We start from the raw sequence: 18,647 nt of genomic DNA on the forward strand, positions 1-18,647 counted from the left end.
GTGTATAAGCTCTGTGAAAGCTTTAGTATTTAATATGTTCTTTAGTTTTAAGTTTTTAATGGGCAGGGTTTTTTTAATCTATTGCCTTCTTCGCTTGTAATTTCAAGATATTTGATGCTTATAAAGACTTCCTTCCTACCAAAATATTTAAATATTGGATTTCTAAATATTTGGGGAAGTTAATTTTTACAGTAATCACACGTGTGTGTGTGTGTGTGTGTGTGTGTGTGTGTGTGTGTGTGTGTGTAGGTGGGCTGGCAAGATGACTCAACAGGTAACAGATCTTCCTGTCAAGCAGGACAACCTGACCTCAGTCCCCAGAACCCACATGATGGGAAAACAGAGCTGACTCCCAAATGTTGTCTTCAGACTTCTACATCCATATTCACGTGTGCTCCTGTGCACGTGCGCACACACGTGCACACAGACACAAGTAATAAGCAAATAAATGTTTCTAATATCCATTGGTCTAATTGTGAGGCTCAAAACTTCCATTGCTAGGAACCCCTCCTGTCCCCATGCTTCCTAGCAGCTCACAGACATTTTCTGTACTATCGTCTCCTCAGTGAGCTGTGGGTTCTTCCTCCACCCACACAGCTTCTGTCCTCATTGTGTGTGTCAGGTTAGGTCCAGCACACCACGTCACTCCTCTTTGACTCCCTGAGCTATTCCTCCAGTAGATATTTTAATATAACTATAAAAACTATTTTATTAAATCCCTCTGAGAGCCTAGAACTCAGGAGGCAGAGGCAGGCAGATCTCTGTGGGCTCAAAGCCAGTCTGATAGTGAGTCCCAGAATAGCCAAAGCTAGAGAGACTTTGTTTCAAAAATAAAGAAAATGAATGAATGAATGAATGAATGAATGAATGAACGAACGAACCCCTCTGGCATGTTGGTTTGAGTTACAATAAACATACAGAATACTTTGGACCACACAGCACCTTTGTTGTAGCAATGTCTTGCCACTCAGAATGAACTCTGTTTCCATCCGCTCGTCTCTGAATGATTCTTTCCTTTTCTTCACATAATTCCTGTTCATTTCTAACTAAGGTTTTTCTCGGGTAATGCAAGTATTTAATTATTTCTGTTTCTGAAATCATTGCAAAGTGGCATTTTTAAAAAAGAGGGTCCTGATTAGCTAAATTGGGGTTAGACTGTGAAAACCCAACAGAACCTGACAAGGTAGAAGCCATTAGTAATTAAATAATTTTCATCTGAAAACTAATTGGATTAAATTAACTCATTTTAAGGTATTATTCTTCAGACAAGAAATGCCCAACCACTTTTCTGATATTACCATCAGTGACTTTCCCTAGTCCTATCACACTTAGTCATTAAGTAAGTGGGAAATAAATGAACTTTTAACCTATAACAAATTCATTTTTAACCAAATTATTTGTCATTGCAAAGTAGCAACGTTTCAGCTGCGCTATTCTCTGTTTCTGAAGTCAATCTTCTCCCTTAAGTCAGCTCTCTAGGCTTAGGTCAATGAATCTTTTCTTTTCATTTCCTAAAACACACACATATATATACATGTATATATATATATGCCATATATGTATACTTATATATATACATATATGTATGCATATGGTTATGTGTGTATAAATATACATGTATGTATATATGTGTGTGGCATATATGTATGTATACATATATGTATTTTTTAAGTGAATGCTTTGCTGCTGTACTTAATCTGTGTGTTCACGTAAAAGTAAACGCAGATATAACTGAGCATGTTCGTGAAAAAAGATGTCTGACCAGGCATGGTGTCGTGTGCCTGAAGTTCTAGCTGCAGTCAAGGCCAACCTGGGTGACGCTGTGAGACCTGTGGTTTAAGAGGAAGGAAGGGAATCCTGGAAAGAGGGGATGATCCTGTAGAAATGTAGGATGGACATGTAGACCTCGGAAGTCAAGTCGTCCAAGCCACCTCTTGTCTCTGGGATCCATGAACCCCCGCGTTGTTAGCAAGGCTGCACCAGGGTTATGGTTTATGTGTCCATCTGTCTGAACAGAGCCGTGTAGTCAAGTTTCATTTGCCTGTCAGCCAGATTTCCACTGCTGTATGAAACGCCTGAGATAATCAACTTTAAAGAGAAAAGGTTTGCTTTGGTTCAGAGTCCCAGGCTAACCCTCAGGCACCAGCCAGCGGAGGCACATGAGAGTGGAAGCCGACTGTGGGAAGCCCCATTATTGTTGAGGCTAGAGAGATGGCCAGTGTTAAGAGCACTTACTGCTCTTGCAGAGAACTGGAGTTTGGCTCCCAGCACCCACATCATGTTGCTCACAAGTACCCGTGATTCCAGCTCCAGAGGTCTGTTACCCTCTTCCAGCTTCCGCTGGCACGGACCCGTGAACACCCAGGAACACACACACACACACACACACACACACACACACACACACACACACACACGTATGCACGAACACATGCACACACACAAATAAAATAATTTTTTTGTCTTTTTCTTTTCTACGTAAACTTATCCTTGGCTTATCTAGGAAGTAGAAGGGGAAAGAACAGGCCAGGACCCCACAGGGTCTCTCTAGACATTCTTCCTTAGGTATCTGTCTTAGTTAGGATTTTACTGCTGTGAACAGACACCATGACCAATGTAAGTCTTATAAGGACAACATATAATTGGGGCTGGCTTCCAGGTTCAGGTTCAGTCCATTATCATCAAGATGGGAGCATGGCAGCATCCAGGCAGGCACGGTGCAGGCAGAGCTGAGAGTTCTGTGTCCTCATCTGAAGGCCGCTAGCAGAATACTGGCTTCCAGGCAGCTAGGGTGAGGGTCTTAAAGCCCACACCCACACAGTGACACGCCTACTCCAATAGGGCCACACCTTCTAATAGTGTCACTCCCTGGGTGGAACATATACAAACATCACAGTATCTCGTTCTTTCTATTAGACCCACCACTGGAAGTTGCCACCACCTACCAACCAGTAGCACAAAGCTGGAGTCCATATCTTCCATCCTTGGGCCAATGAAGAACAGTCCAGATAAAAATTATAGCAGTGTGGTTACCAAGTGTCTTAAAACTCTGAGAGGTGGGAATGACTGAGCAACCTGACCTTTCTTGATCATCAGATGAGAAAATAGAGGCCCAGACTGTTAAGGCTCTGCAGGGGAATTCCAGAGGAGAGAGCTGGGTTTCCCCATGCCAACTTTCTCGGCAACACCTTTCTGTGTACTCCCTATGGAGACTGCATCAGAGGTCTGCATGCTGCTCAGTCTGTGCCCCATGGGTAGGAAGTGGAGCCATCGGGCGTGGGCCTTTGGAGCTCAGTTCCTACAGTAGATCTTGTTCTCCATTCACCAGTCCTGGAGAGCACCGCCACCCTCACCCCTAGCACACTGTCTGTCTCCTCTTCTACAATGATCACTTGCAGTAATAAGATCTGCCTCCTGGGGTACCAGCTTCGTTGTACTGGGATAATGTGCGCGGGTAGAGAGCTGGGAATTTTATCAACTGGAAAGTTCTGGGTGGTGCTAGCTGTTCTCATCCTAACTCCTGGGGATGAAGGTTAGAGAAGTGCTGTGGAGTCAGGTGGCAGCATTAGTAATTTTCAGCTGCCACCCGTGTTCACCAGTGTCTCACCCTCCGCCAGAACCAGCCTCCCTGCTCTAATTAGCCCTCTCCACTGTTTTGATAGCAAGCGTGGTCATTAAGTCCTACATCTCCCCAACACCTGCTGACAAAATCCTCCTCATGGCACGACGCCTGGGAACATCAGCCCTTCCAATTTCAAAACAGGGGGATTGGTTTTGTTTTGTTTCACTTTATGAAATCCAGCTTCCCCCACCCCCACCCCCGTAACTTAGTAATGAGAGAACCATGGCAAACGATGGCTTAGCTTTTATTTATTTGCCTCTTTGTAGTGTGTGCTGTGCATCTGTGTGCATGCAGTTGCACACGTGGCAGTGCGTTTGCAAGCGTATGCATGAAAGTCAGAGGACTGCCTCAGTTGTTAGACAGTCTTTCCTTAGCTAGAATTTTCCTGGTAAGCTAAGTTGGCTGGTCAGAAAATGACAAAGGTCACCTTTGTTTGTCTCCCCAGCATGGGTATAACTCAAGCCCTAGTTGCCCTGCTTCTCCCCACCCCACCCCCATGTTCTAGAGAATTGAACTCAAGTGTTCATGCTTTCAAGATAAGTACTTAACTATAGCCATTGAATTGGTCCAATGTGTACAGGCATGGAAAGATCATAGGTTACCCTATAAATAACGTGCGCGCACGTGTGTGTGTGTGTGTGTGTGTGTGTGTGTGTGTGTGTCCGTGTGTGCCAAAAATATAGAAAGAAAAGTGGTGAGGAGTTCATTAGCTTATATCAGCATAGCTTGGAGATGAGAACACTTACAACCAGATGTCCTGCCATCTTTCAACACCTTGACATCCACACGTCTAACACTATTTGCTGCAGAATAAAATAATGTATAAGACAGCTTTGTCTGCTTTGCATTTGAAAATTGCTGTTCAAGGGCCAGAAGGAAGTTACATGGCTCAGGGGTGAAGGTGCTTGCTACACAAGACCAGTGACATCATCCCAGAGCCTGTGTGAAGGTAGAAAGAACCTACTCCACGAAGCTCTCTTCCCTCTTCACAGAGAGAGAGAGAGAAAGAAAGAGAGAGAGATCTGAAGATAGCTCTTTCCTGAAATGTATACCTTTTCCATGTCTACTCTGATAAGAAGCACCCGGACTCTTAGGCACGACCAGACTGGTGGGCCTAGTGGACACACTCTTGCCCTGTTTCTACTGCCTTCAGTTCTTGTTTCTCTTGGTTGCTAATTCAAGTCTGAAGTCTGTTCCAGGTTTTACCATCTCCACAGGGGCACATGTCGACTTTTCATTTGGTTGTATTTTAGTTACTTTTCTATTGCTGTGATAAAACGCCATGGCTGAGGGAACTCATAGAGGAAGATGTTTATTTGAGGCTTATAGTTCCACAGGGTTCAAATCCATGACTATCATGGAGGGCAGCATGGTGACAGGTAGGAAGTCATAGCACTGGGACAGTAGCATAGAGCTCCCATTTTGAGATACAACCACAAAGTAGAGAGAACTAACTGGGAATGGTGTGGACTTTTGAATCCTCAAAGCTCACTCCAGGAATATATCTTCTCTTACAAGGCCACACCTCCTAATCCTTCCCAAAAAGTTCCACCAGCTGGGGACCAAGTATTCAAATACATACACCTATGGAGGCCATTCTTGTTCAGACCACTACTGGGGGCAAAAACCCATTGTTTCTGAGCCTGTATTTTCTGATCTGCTCTCCCTTCCGTCTGCCTTTGGGTTTCTTTGGGAATCAGGTTGTATATTCAGAAAACAGACCAAAAAATGGTGCCTAGTTAAACTTGAACAAGTCATTTTTCTTGGTATGTGTGTGAGTATAGCCCATAAATTGAACTGAAGTTGAAGTTTGACCGAGTATCCTCCATGACATCCAGTAGTGCTCCTTAGCAGTCCTTGTCACTTAAGGAAGATTCTTGAGATGATGAGACCCTGCGCTAAGCGCAGTCTTCCCCACCACCACTGGCCTATCTGTCCGTGGATCCAGACATCTGCGGTCCCCATACCAGACCTGGTCGGAGCACCTGCCCCACTGGGATGCATCTCGTTACAGAGGCATCATAATGTCATTCCGTGTTTTCTTTCTGCCGGGACTTCCTCCAACTTTGCAAATAGGGGCCAAAAATATTGCAGCCACTAAAACAATCCACCAGCCTGCCTGCGCTCACCAGGATGACTGCTTGCAAAACAAGTGAGATCGGTGCTGTTTACAGCTCAGCACTCCAAGCTTCTGACTCATTCTAAGCAAGCGGCTATTTATAAACTAGTCTTCCATATTGGAGTCATTATCTCCCGTTCCTTTCAAAAATTAAAGGTGGAGTGAGCATTCAGCTACAAGTGAACCAGAGGCCTTTCTGACTGTTTTGCCCCTTGGATCATCTTCCTGGGATGAGGGCTCCCTGTCTTAGTTGATCTTTTAATCGACAGGGCAAGACGCCAGAGATGAACAACCCACAGTTAGGAAAGGTTCCTTCTGAATTAGGGGTGTAGTCCACGGTTCCTTGGCCCTGCTGCTTTGGGCCTGTGGCAAAACCACACGTCAGGCAGAGAGCGTACAACCTAAAACCTGTATCTGCTACTTTTATGACAATCAGGAAGGGGAAAAGGCGACAGGAGAAAGGAGGGGCTGGAGTCTTGCCCTTCACAGGTATGCCTCCACAACTTATCTTCTTACCACTGGCCTCCACCCCTTAAAGGTTCCATTACACCCCAGTAAAACCACCGGCTGGCAACCGAATGGTTAGCACATTAGCATCTGTGCTATTCAGGATCCAAACCATAGTTCTCCTACATCGTGAGTGTCCCTCTCTCTCTCTCTCTGTCTCTCTCTGTCTCTCTCTCTCTCTCTCTCTCTCTGTGTCTCTGTCTGTCTGTGTATATGTGTGTGTGTGTGTCTGTGTGTGTGTCTGTGTGTCTGTCTGTCTGTGTCTGTGTGTGTCTCATTCAGGTTTTGGTTATGTTTATTTCTCCGTAAGTGGGGGTGGGGAGCATGTGCCATGGCATAGGCATAAACATCAGAGGCTAGCTAGCTCTCAGGAGTTGCTTCTCTCCTTCTACTACTATGTGTATCTTGGGGACTTGAACTCAGGTTGTCAGGCTTGGCAGCAAGTGCCTTTCCCTTCTGAGGCACTTCACTAGTCCTTGCTGTGTTTTAAGAACCTTTCTCTGCTCTGTTAAAAACTAATGATGTCCCAGGAATTTAATCCTTCACACATGCTAGGCAAATCTAGCACCAGGCCACAGCCTTGCAAAACTTCTAGAAGAGAAAATACATCATTTCTAGTTTCACCGTTCACTGCCAGGTCATTTCCTAAGTTTCACAGGCATCTGTGACCATCCATCCATTAGGGGTTTACAGAAGGCAAAAGCAATGGCTTTAGAATATAATTCACAATTGCGGAGACCACACAGAGGTCCCTGTTCCACTTTGCCTTCTTAGAAGGGGGACAGGCAATCACTGAGAAATCTACAACACTAAGAAATGTCGCCCTTCCTGTTTGAACCTCTCTGACATCACTGAACTCACTGTTGACGACACATAAAGCTTCTTTAAAAAATTAGAGAGTGTGGGCTATTAAGGTCTGACAGAAAATAACCAGATTCTGATGTTTACCACAATGGAACTAGTCCAGTCCTGTATTTGGTATGGTATTGCTTTTGAAAGATAGAGTAACTTCAATCCTTGGTGGTCCTGTTCCGTTTCATGTAAAGATTTGCACTTTTCTTCCTGCTGTAGATCTGGTCTCAGCCTTCCCTTCTCCTCTTTTTTTTCCCTCAGTTTTCCTGAAACATCAGTGCGTCAGCATGGAAATGTGCTTGCTTCTGTCTAAGTGTTGAGTCCCAGGCTGCCCCAGGGTCTCCCTCTGGAAAAATAGTCATAAAGTACCACAACTGGAATCAACTGTAGCTGCCCTTTGTCCCCATCTCAGTCGTAGGAGGGAACCAATTGGCTCTGACCACCAGTCATTCATTGCTCTCTACAGAAACTGTGGAGTATTTTAACTCAGAGGAAAAGACACCATCTGGCTCCTTCTGGCCTTCCGTCCATTGCTGGGCTCATGGTCTTTCTGCTTCACCACCCTACTTAGTTTTCTTTAGAGGAACCTGAGAATGCCTGGCCTAAGGAAGATGGTATTGCTACTTCCCTTCCTTGGGTTTCAGAGTTCTTCTCAAACTTCTGTTTTCCCTTCATGCACACACAGTGCACACTTGATGGTCACCTTGATCATCAGACCACTTGTAGCATGGAGTTGATTCGTGGTGTTGGGTAACATTTTCTTAAGAATCACTTGAAGGGCTGTTGATCCACAACAGAGACAACAAATAGAACTTTAAACTCATGGAAGAAATTGGCTTTAGAATTTGGTTGTTTGTGGGGTTGGGGATTTAGCTCAGTGGTAGAGCGCTTGCCTAGGAAGCACAAGGCCCTGGGTTTGGTCCCCAGCTCCGAAAAAAAGAACCAAAAAAAAAAAGAATTTGGTTGTTTCATTATGTGAAGTTCTTTACATGCAAAATTTGGTCCAAGGAATACAGGCCAGGTTGTTGGTTTTTTTTTTTTTTTCCTTCATTATGTTCTTCGAGACTTGGACATCAGGGGACCAGGGCTGATAGTAGGGCTGGCAAGGGTTGGAATGCTCCTACTAGCCACAGAACAGAAGAAAGTTCTGGAAGGGACTTCTCACACCCATGCGTAAGACTAAGCTGCTTTAACTAATTACTTAGAGACCCAGACATCCAACTTCTTTTAATCTGCCTAGATAAGAAAAGAAAACGTATTAGACATTGGAGTTTAGCAGATTTAATGGGTGAAGGTCATAAATGAGCCTGGAAAAGGATCGAGAATTATAAAGATGATAGCACCTGAGAGCCAAGGTTGTCTGACTCAGTGTGCACACACACACACACACACACACACACACACACACACACACACACACCACACACACACACACACACACACACCACACACACACACACACACACACACACACACACACACACACACACACACACACACACACACACACACACACACAAACACACACACCACACACACACACACACACACACACACACACACACACACACACACACACACACACACACAAACACACACACCCACACACAGCACATACATGCATACATACATTCACAGACACACACACACACACCACACACACACACACCACACACACACACACACACACCACACACACACACACACACACACCACACACACACACATGCACACACACACACACACACACACACACACACACACACACACACACACACACACACACATGCACACACACACACACACACACATGCACACACACACACACAGCACCTAAGGAAATACCCAAGTTGTCCACTGACCTCCACATGACTATGCATGCACAGACACACATATGTACATGAACACACAAGCAAGCAGTGGAGGATCAGGACTACAATAGGGGATGCAGTTAAAGGACTAGAGCTGTGTGTCTCAGTGGGAATGGCCCATCTAGCTAATGTGAGTCTGTTTTCACGTACTTAAAAAGAGGAGGAAGCATTCATACAGTCCTGTTAAGGTAGACACCTCCTTAGCTCAGTACCAACCAGAAGTGTGCTGATTTTATCTCATTTGGGAAATCAGGCTGAGAAGAAGACGCTGAGAAATTGGTGAAATGTCAACCTGGAGAATTTTCCCATCTGAACTGGGAGAAATCGGGGCTTTTGTTGAATTGACCATGACCTGTTTTTTAGATTGTCATTGATGAATGATGTGACACTTGTCTAACGGGATTTCCAGGTAAACGACTATTGGAGCATGCTTAGCGGCCAGTGATCCGTGGGGTTAACCACAGAGGCTGAGGCAGGTAACAGCTGTGGCCTTTCTGTGGCTTTTGTCTTTCCAATGCATTTAACAGTAGGGTTGAAACAGGATCAGTACCAAAGAGCAGTGGCAGGCTATATAAGTTCTCGTGCTCATCTCTGCAGAGTCCTGCACAGCTGCTCCTGGGATTGAACTTTGTTCAGAGTTTAGCCGTCTATGATTATGGGTAGAATATCAGAAGTGAAATTTACCTTGAAGGCCCCGGGGTTGAGTTCAGTTCGATCTTTTGAGGGTTTTGTTTTTGGTTTGTTTGTTGTGTTTTTGTGGTGCTGGGGAATCAAGCCCACAGGTTTCATATGTGCTGGACAAGTTCTACCAATGAACTCCAACCCCAGCTCCTTTTTGGACATTTGGAAATAGTCAACATTAACTCACGTTTTACCGACAGCAATTTTTATAAGGCTCAACATAGTATGTAGACTTACTTCAAATAAGTATTTTGCACCAGTGCTCAAAATAAGTGGATTTTCTTTTTGAACTCCCATAAACATGATGTGGAAACTCGGTTACAGAAACAGTGCCATGCTTCTGTGAGCAGCCCCTCCCTCTTTTTTGTGTTAGCATCTGAGTGTTTTCAAGCAGATTCTAGGCTTCAATAGCTTTGCCACCTTCATAGTTGAGTCTCTAACAATTCTAAATACCAGTATCTCTAGCATAGCCATTAAAGTACTTCGTCCTTAGTTACAGCATCACAAAACCACTGGGTATGATTGGTTTTTAAGGAGGTCATCCCTAAAATTGGCTGTTACGTTTAAGTGTGACGTCTTTGAAGTGTCCTTGATAGGGTCAAGGGCTTAAGCAAATGTTTCCATTCCTCTCGTTCAAGTATCTAATTGGCAAACTCCAGCCATTATGCCTCACGCCTTCATGCAGGGTCTGTGTTCACAAACAGTAAAATGGCCCCTGCTGGGCCCCTTCACCCGTGTGCTCACAGCCCAACCCGCAGTGCCCTCCCTCTCTTCTCGGTGTCCTTTCTGCCAACGGATGCCACTTCCCATCAAGGATATAGCATGTGTATTATATCTCCTTTCATCTAGAGTGGCAATCCACTCCTTCCTGTTTTATTATGTGACCCTGGCTTGTTGAAGAGACTTGTCAGTTGCCTTGTGAAATGGCCTGAACTGATATGTTCAGGGTCCTGTGATGTTATTAGCTGTCAAGAGATTCTCACCAGGGCCTGTCACCTAGTTCTCCAGATATCCAGCTCAGCATCCCACATAGCAGCATGAACCTGCAGATGTGTCTGACATTCCATCAGCTGACTGGACTGTGGTTGGTTAAATGTCACCACCTGGATATGACTCTGTCTTACCACGGCTTCTGTTCCCTTAAAACAATGCTGACCGCCAGGAGTGATGGCACGTGCTTTGAATTCCTGCACTCAGGAGGCAGAGACAGACAGATCTCTGTCAGTTTATGGTCAGACAAGACTACCTAGTGAAACCCATACCAAATAAAAATAAAACAATGCTAACTTTGAGATTAAACCCTAAAGGGGGGTTGCACACGACATACATATTTTGAGCCATGACACTCAATTGAAAGCCGCCGTCTCCACAGAGAACCTCAAGGTCACTGACCACTCACAGGACTCTGAGTGCTGTGACGTCATCACTGCAGGGTATCCTGACGAGCCTGTGAGGTGTCAGCCCATTGTATGGATGAGAAAATTGGATTTATGGAAATTAAATAGCCGGCCTAAGGTTATCTAGATGAGCAGCTTATTGATGGAGAGCATTGCCTAATACATACAATGTCAGGAGTCTGCTTCCAGCCCTGGAGGTTGGGGGAGGGGAGGGGAGGGGAGGGGAGAAACCTTCTCTCATAAGGCTTTGTCCATGCCCAGGAGTCATACAGACAATGAGGTCTAGGAAACCTAATTTCTGAGTCTTTGCTGTAGCTGCCATTAATCCAGTCTTACTTGCCACCTGCCACACTCAAGTGGCCACTATTCTTTTGTTTGCTGGGTTTTTGTTTTTCTGTTTGGGTTTTGATTTTTGAGGCAGGGCCTCTGTTTCATGCTCACCTCGAGCTCCCTTTTTAAACTAGGACGACCTTGAACTTCTGATCATCCTGCCCCCAAATCTCATCATTTTCCACCACTCCAGGTTTAGAAGGAGGGAACCCAGGGCCTGGTGCGCAGGCAAACACTGTAGCAACTGAACTCCGTTCTCAATCCTGGAGAAAACGTTCTCTCATGTGGTATGTAGTATTTCAAAGTCTGCTAACTGTAAACGCCTTCTGCTGCTGGTATAGAGGGACACCATTGTCACCGCCGATGGATGGGTCACTGTGACATCAGGTGTTTCATATAGGTTAGGGTCAGATGAGACACCCAGTGACCTGTCCAGAGCCTCACTGAATGCTCGGCTGGCTTCTCAACACATCCATGTCATCGGAGTTTCCTGTGGTGGACTGATTCTTTCAGAAAGTGGGGGTCCCCGGAGTCTCCCCCACAGAGAGTCAATAAGGCCTGCAGCCGGAAGGACCTCTTCCATGCTGGGTGACGCCTGGGAAGACAGCGCATTTCTGGATCCGTGTAGGATCTTTGGACCAGCTGGGCTTCATTTCAGAATCTACTGCTGTCATTACAAAAGAGCTGTTTTCTCTTTAATCTGTGTGCCACATTGCAGCAATTTTCATCAAAAATATATTAAGCCCCTGCTGTAAATTGGCCCCACACACCCTTGTCAGACATGCGAAGCGTAAAATGTCTTCTTTTTTTTCTCCAGTTTTTCCCTCTCTAAAGCCCTACTAGATAGCAATGGTTCCTAAAGCCCCTAACAGTCGTCCCATCAGTAAGCCCAGGATTATAACGCAGAATGATTTGCTCCAGCAGGAAAACACTGACTTGTCCTTTGTTTACCCCACCCCAAAAAAATTTAAAGAAAAGTCACACTACAAAAAAAAAAAGTCTGATCTACCCCTCATGCCCAACTTCTATGAAATTTCACCTCAAACTATATACCCAAGAGAAATAAGTTTTCCAGCCTCGAAGAGGTACCACCCCCATCATCCCCCTCCTCTGCCCAGGGACTTATGGCTTGTGATGTGCAACCTCCGAAGGCAGGCACCCGAGTGAGGCGTGGGATTCTGGGTATTTGAGAGAGGTGTTTGTCTGGGACGCATGTCACTCTGTGGCAGGCGTCTGTCGTTCCTCGTGCGTGCGGGTAGCTCTGTGTACAGACCTGAATCGGAACCCACCTGTGGAGCTCTTCTAGAGTGATTTACAACCTTCCAGACGTGTTTTATATACTGACAACTGCAGTCCTGCCAGTGGTCAGCGGGGTCAGCCTGAAGTGTCCTCAGGAAGGGATCGCCATGACGATGGATGCTCCTCTACTGCTTGCAGCCTTTGTCTCTGAGGAAAAGGACTTGTCAGGCTGCTGCCAAGGGGGTCTGACGATTTTCTGAAAAAGGCAGACCATTCCTTACCAGAAAATAGGACTTTCTAAAGATCCTCTCCACTTTCTCTTAGGAAAGAGAAAGCAAGAATGGTGGAGCTTTAAACATCCCTCAGAAACACCTGTAACAAAATAGATTGTGACAATTTAACGGGAAATTGCCTTAGAGCGTCTTAGAGTTAAAAACCTGCTAATTTCAGCCCGAACCCTCACTAAAATGTATTCAAAAATGTTTCATGTACAATACACACAACACATAAAGTATGACCTCCTCTAACTGAATCCAGATTTAGCCAGTGTCCTTCTACTCCGTGTAGTGAGCAGAAGGCTGTGTCTGAAGGGGCTTCCGTTTGCTTGCTTGGCTCTCGCTCTTCAGTACCGTGTCTGTGACACTCGCACTCTGCAGGTCTATTGTTGGGTTGGGACTTTTTTTTATTAGTATTACTAATGAAGTTCCAAGTTAGACAGTTTCTCGGGCTTACCCAAAGTTCAGAATGTATTATTGACATACCTGACAGGTGCCATGCACGTCGTGTATCATGTCAACTGTGCCTTCTCACCCAACAGCGCGGCTGTCCTTTCTGAGCTCTCGGCAAGATGAGGTGTAATGGAGCCTTTGCCACTTTTTGAGAGGAGAGAACTGTATTGCTAAAGCAGAAGAATGTTGCCTGCCTGTCTGTCTGTCTGTCTGTCTATCTATCTATCTATCTATCTATCTATCTATCTATCTACCTACCTACCTACCTACCTATCTATCTCCTCTCTCTTATCTCCCTCCCCCCCTCTAAGATTTTAGCTGTTGGGATGTTCTAGCTACCATTGCTCACCTTCCTTCCAAAATGCGCCTTTGAGGCAGACCACCTCATGCTACCTGACCACTCACTGTGTGAAGTTGTGTGATCTTGGTCAGCTGCACGGAAGAGCAGACCATGTTGGGCAGGGCCATTAGCTAGAATCAGGTACAGATGTGCTCCTCCAGCCCAGAGATTTGACCCCCAAAGCTACATCTTAGCTACAAACTGGCAGCTCCCCAAGAAATTGTTCCGGGGGCTAGAAGAGAACAGTGCATGCCTGGCTCATCTCAAGGCCACCTCAGGAGGTCTTAGCATTTGTGACGGAAAGTGAAGGAGCTACCAAGATGCAGCCGGAAGAAGCCAGGCTTGCATGCATGGAACCTGTGGGCTCAGTGACTGTTACCCCACCCTCAGAACCATTCTGTGTGCCTCCTTAGTTCCACGCCAGGGCAGAGCTGTGGTGTTTGGATAAAATGCCTGATGACCGCTGTTTCCTAAGACACGCAGTGTTCTGTCTTGGAGCATGAGCAGTGAACAGCGATATTATAGTTTTGATGGAGGATTAATCACTTTAAAAATGAAGGGAGTTGGATGTCATCTTTCTTTGATAATGATTTATGGGTTACCTCAGGTCCCAGTGAAGGCAGGGAGTCTTGGTCACAAGTATTGATCTTCTGCAAAGGCCTTCTCTTTAAACAATACTTCCTGGCAAGGTGTTCCAGCCAGTGTTAAAGGGGCTAGCCAAGGTATTTTGTCTTTTTGTTTTTATTAGTAATGTATCATCAGTATACAATGACAATGATGTTCTCAAAATCACTGGTAGATACTACGGGTGGAACATTCAAACATCAGCCTTGGGTGGTCAGGTAGCCTAGGGCTGGGGAGAGAGCTAGGTTGCTAAAATGTTTACTTCGAAATGGAAGGACTTGAGTTCAATTCCCAAGGCCCAGGCTTAATTTAAAAAAAAAAAAATCTCATGCATGGCAGCACAAACTTGTAATCCCAGCTCTGGGGAATTGGAGATGCGTGGATCCCTGGAGTTCACTAACCACTTATTCTAATCTACTTAGAAAGTTCCAGGCCAGTGAAGAACAATACCCAAGGTCATCAGCTCACCTCCATATAGGTGTGCAATGACACACTCAAACCACTCATACACAGAGAAGTTTGTTAATCAAACCTGAGCAGATTTAGAAGGTACACCCAGCCATCTGCAATTAGAACTTTGTGTCTGTCCTCAGTATGTTATTTGGGTGCTTTGAGGGTAGTAGAATCGTGTGTGTGTGTGTCTGTGTGTTGTATCTGAAAATTGTTAGACAGCCACAGAACCCTGGGGACCATCATGCCTGGAATGCAAACTAAAGGTACCACTAGGACTCTCTCAGCATGAAATGCCATTGAAACTATCAAGATACCACCCATCAAAATGTGTCATTTCCATTTTTCTCTCCTTGTCTGCTTGGATTCAAAGCCTAGAGCTAATGTTCACATGGCCAGGGTCAGGTACACACATTTGGCAGTTTCACAGCCAATGGTGATGGTGAAGAAACTCAAGAGCTCTTAGGAAGAGGGATGCAGGCTAACTAGCTTCCAGAAATGTCCTCTATAGGGAGACTCTGAGCCACAGCCTATCTCCCTGTTTAATTCTCTGCTCTGAACAGGGTGTTGGTCTTTTCCAGGAATCTAAGAGCATCACATGTGTAAAGTATGCTGTATAATTCAGACCAGAACAGACTGCCTGTGTAATCTTGGTTAGTTCACTTAACCTCTGTGAAAGGGTATTACTGCAGAATGTTCCTAACTCACGCTATATTCATTCACGAGAAACATAAATTAATATCAAAGTTCCAGCTCAAATATTTGAAACCTAATTAGTGTTCAGATATCATCTTAAGTTTCAGTCACAAAAATATCTATACTGTTTTGTTTTGTTTCTTCAGACAAAGTCTTGCTATGTAGCCCAGGCTTTCACTGAACTCAACAATACCCCTGCCTCAGCCTCCTGAGTGCTGGGTGACAGGTAAGCCAGACACGGCTGTACCATTTTTTAATATGCTATCTGTAAAGGGTATCATTACCTCTTTGTTCTAGAAAGAACTGAAGTAGATGGCCTCTCTAGTCTCTCTTGGGTTTGTTTAATACAGTGTGCACCTCAGCCTCATTTCTTTGTATGTGACAGTAAACAAGGTTTTCATCTGCCTTGTCCCCATTTCCACCAGCAGATTGCCCAGTTGGACTCCAAGTAAGACTTAGCAAGGGCCCACTAAACGTTGGTTGGATTGAATTGATTTATTCACAGCAATAAAAGCATCACACTGTCTAAATTAATATTTCTCTCACCTGTAACGTACATCTGCCTAAATATTCTGATTCGTGGAGACCTTCTAGCAGAGAGCCTAATGACAGGGCCCATCTGTCTCCAGCAGACTGCCCTGGAAGGGAACACCCTCATCTCCTGCAGTAATGCCAGGAAGCTGGTTACTACGCAGTAGTCTACCTCAGTGAGGGAGCAATAGAGAACATATGGCTAAAACACAATGGTCTAAAATACTGCAAATATCCCCAGGCTTCAGGAATATTGGTTTTAGAATAATGTGTTCTGTAACCAAAGAACTAAATGGTTAATTTCCAGTAGGGCGTTCATCAGCGTCATGAACAAAGCTCTCTTGACTGTCATTTTGAAATTAAGAGTTTAAAGAGTTGAAGGTGTATGTAGCCAAACGGTACAGACTTGCCTCGCGTGTACAGGAGCCCAGACTTGAGTGCTTGCTAGAACTGAAGGCGATTTCTTGGAAACCATAAAGTAAAAACTGTATATGTGGAGGGGAATTGTGACTTGCAATAAAACACTGTTCATTAATGTGCTGGGTACTGAACTCAGAACCTCAACTGGCTAGACAAGCCTTCTACCACTGACCCTCTCTGATGCTTCCTTTGTACTATTGCAGGGGGAATTTATTCACAACTTGATAAGATAATGAGATAATCTGTCTGAACAGTGAGTGTCCTGTTTAATTCCAGCACGAGGTGATACTTCATAAATTTTAAAGATGTATGTATGGCTAATGTTCTGTGATTGTAAAACTTCTGAAATCCGGTATTATCGAGAGCTTCAAAAATATTTAAGCAAAATGTCTATCAAATTACCTCCCAGACTAAATTAATGTCCTATAAGTTAGTCTGTTTAGTTATGGTTAATGTGGTACTTACTTTGTAAAGTATTTTTAGAGGTTTGTGTGTGTGTGTGTGTGTGTGTGTGTGTGTGTGTGTGTGTGTGTGTGTGTATGTGAATGAGTGTGTGCATGTGAGTGCACTGAGCTTGGAGACCAGAAGGGGGCATCATGCTCATAGCCTGGAGCTATTGCTATGGGTGGTTATGCACTGCCAACAGCGGGACATCATCCACCTTTAAAAAGTGGGACATTCTACTATGTGCAGCCCAGACAAACCCTGACAGCATTATGCCAAATGTAATAAGTGAGACCCAACAGAGTAAATAGTACCCAGTACTCTTCAGATGAGGTATTTAGGTTAGGAAAATTCATAAGGCTAAAAGTGCAAGAGATGTTTCCAGAAATTCAGGGCAACACGTAATGGTGATGAATGGGTGCAGGTTTTCTCTAAGGGCTTCAAAAAAATCTTAGTGGATGGAAGGGATGTTGCACAGTACTGTGAATGTGCTAATGTTACTGAATGCTTACAAAGGGTTTAAATGGGACATTTAAACATATATATATGTGTGTGTGTATATATATATATATATATATATATATATATATATGGCACAATTGAAAATGGTGCAAAATAAGATTACAGAGGCCGTAAAACAGAAGAAGATGGAGAGTAACTTGCTGGCATTTTCACTCGTGTTGTTACTGACCCATTTGAGCTGTGTGCGTGGAATGTATGGGAGGCCATGTTCCTGCAGGGCTTTATGTGATTCTCATCACAGCTTTGAGAAGTTCTCTTTTTATTGCTTCAACTGGACACACAAAGGACCTGAAGCCTATAGGTTTCTCATCACTATCCTGAGAGATACCCTGGGTATGATGAAGCCACATCCCAGCATCCCTGTCCTCCCCTCTTCCTTCTCTTCTTCTTCTTCCTCTTCCTCCTCCTCTCCAGGTACTTGTTCTTAGCCTTCATCATTGACTCCTCTTCTCCACTCTCCCTTCATGATGCCTTGAAACAAATTGGTGAGCCCACTGGACAAAAGCTGCCCGCCTCCTTTTCTTTCCCTGTTTCACTTTCTTTGTCGGGTGACACATTTGGTTTCAAACCTCAGGACAGTGACTTTGGGTACAGTTCTATCTCTGGAGCTAATCTACTTCATTCCAGAAGTGAATGCCGTTCCGTCTCATCGGGTCACTGGAGTAAAGCAGACCATTCTCATAGCTGGGTGGCGGGTCCCTCATCCCGCTCTACCTCCTGCTCGCATCTGTCTGCCTGTACAGGAAGCCAGCCCTTCAGCCTTGTTGACCCCTCAGGGAGTTGCTCATTAACAGTGCCTGAATGACCATAGCTTCCCACTTGAGCTTGTAGACAAGATCTGAATGTCCCTTGTGCCAAGCCTTTATTTGCTTGGCCAGATAAACAGACATCTCCTGAAATTATCACATGGTGCTTTAGCCCAGCACATTCCAAATCTATGGAAAATCTGCACGAGCTTCTCAGTCCTTCAGAAGAAGAGAGAGAGGGGGGTTGGGGGGAGATCTGCTATCTGTTCAAATACTTCCTTTAAAAGCTGATTACATGTTCTTTGAACAGAAAATGTTGGTGCCTCCACAAACTTATAGGCTATGGTAAAAAAAACTCTTATGAACATCCTCAGCTTCCATATGGGCATCCAAGCCTTGCTTCACATCTTTCCTTCACATTTGGGGTCCAGACCCTTCCCCAGCCCTGATCAGTTACCGTACTCCCGTGTCAGTGCAGGGGGTTCCTGTTAGGATATTAACACATGCATCTGTATTACTGCTCGTTGT

General features: G+C 44.8%; 1 protein-coding gene across 1 annotated transcript in view; it reads left to right on the plus strand.

Moving 5' to 3' along the window:
* Maml3 (mastermind like transcriptional coactivator 3) overlaps positions 1-18,647 on the plus strand; it is a 427,735-nt gene that overhangs the window by 343,044 nt on the left and 66,044 nt on the right. The window lies entirely within an intron of this gene.

The sequence above is a fragment of the Rattus rattus genome, chromosome 3, assembly GCF_011064425.1.
Source record: "Rattus rattus isolate New Zealand chromosome 3, Rrattus_CSIRO_v1, whole genome shotgun sequence".
Lineage (NCBI taxonomy): Eukaryota > Metazoa > Chordata > Mammalia > Rodentia > Muridae > Rattus > Rattus rattus.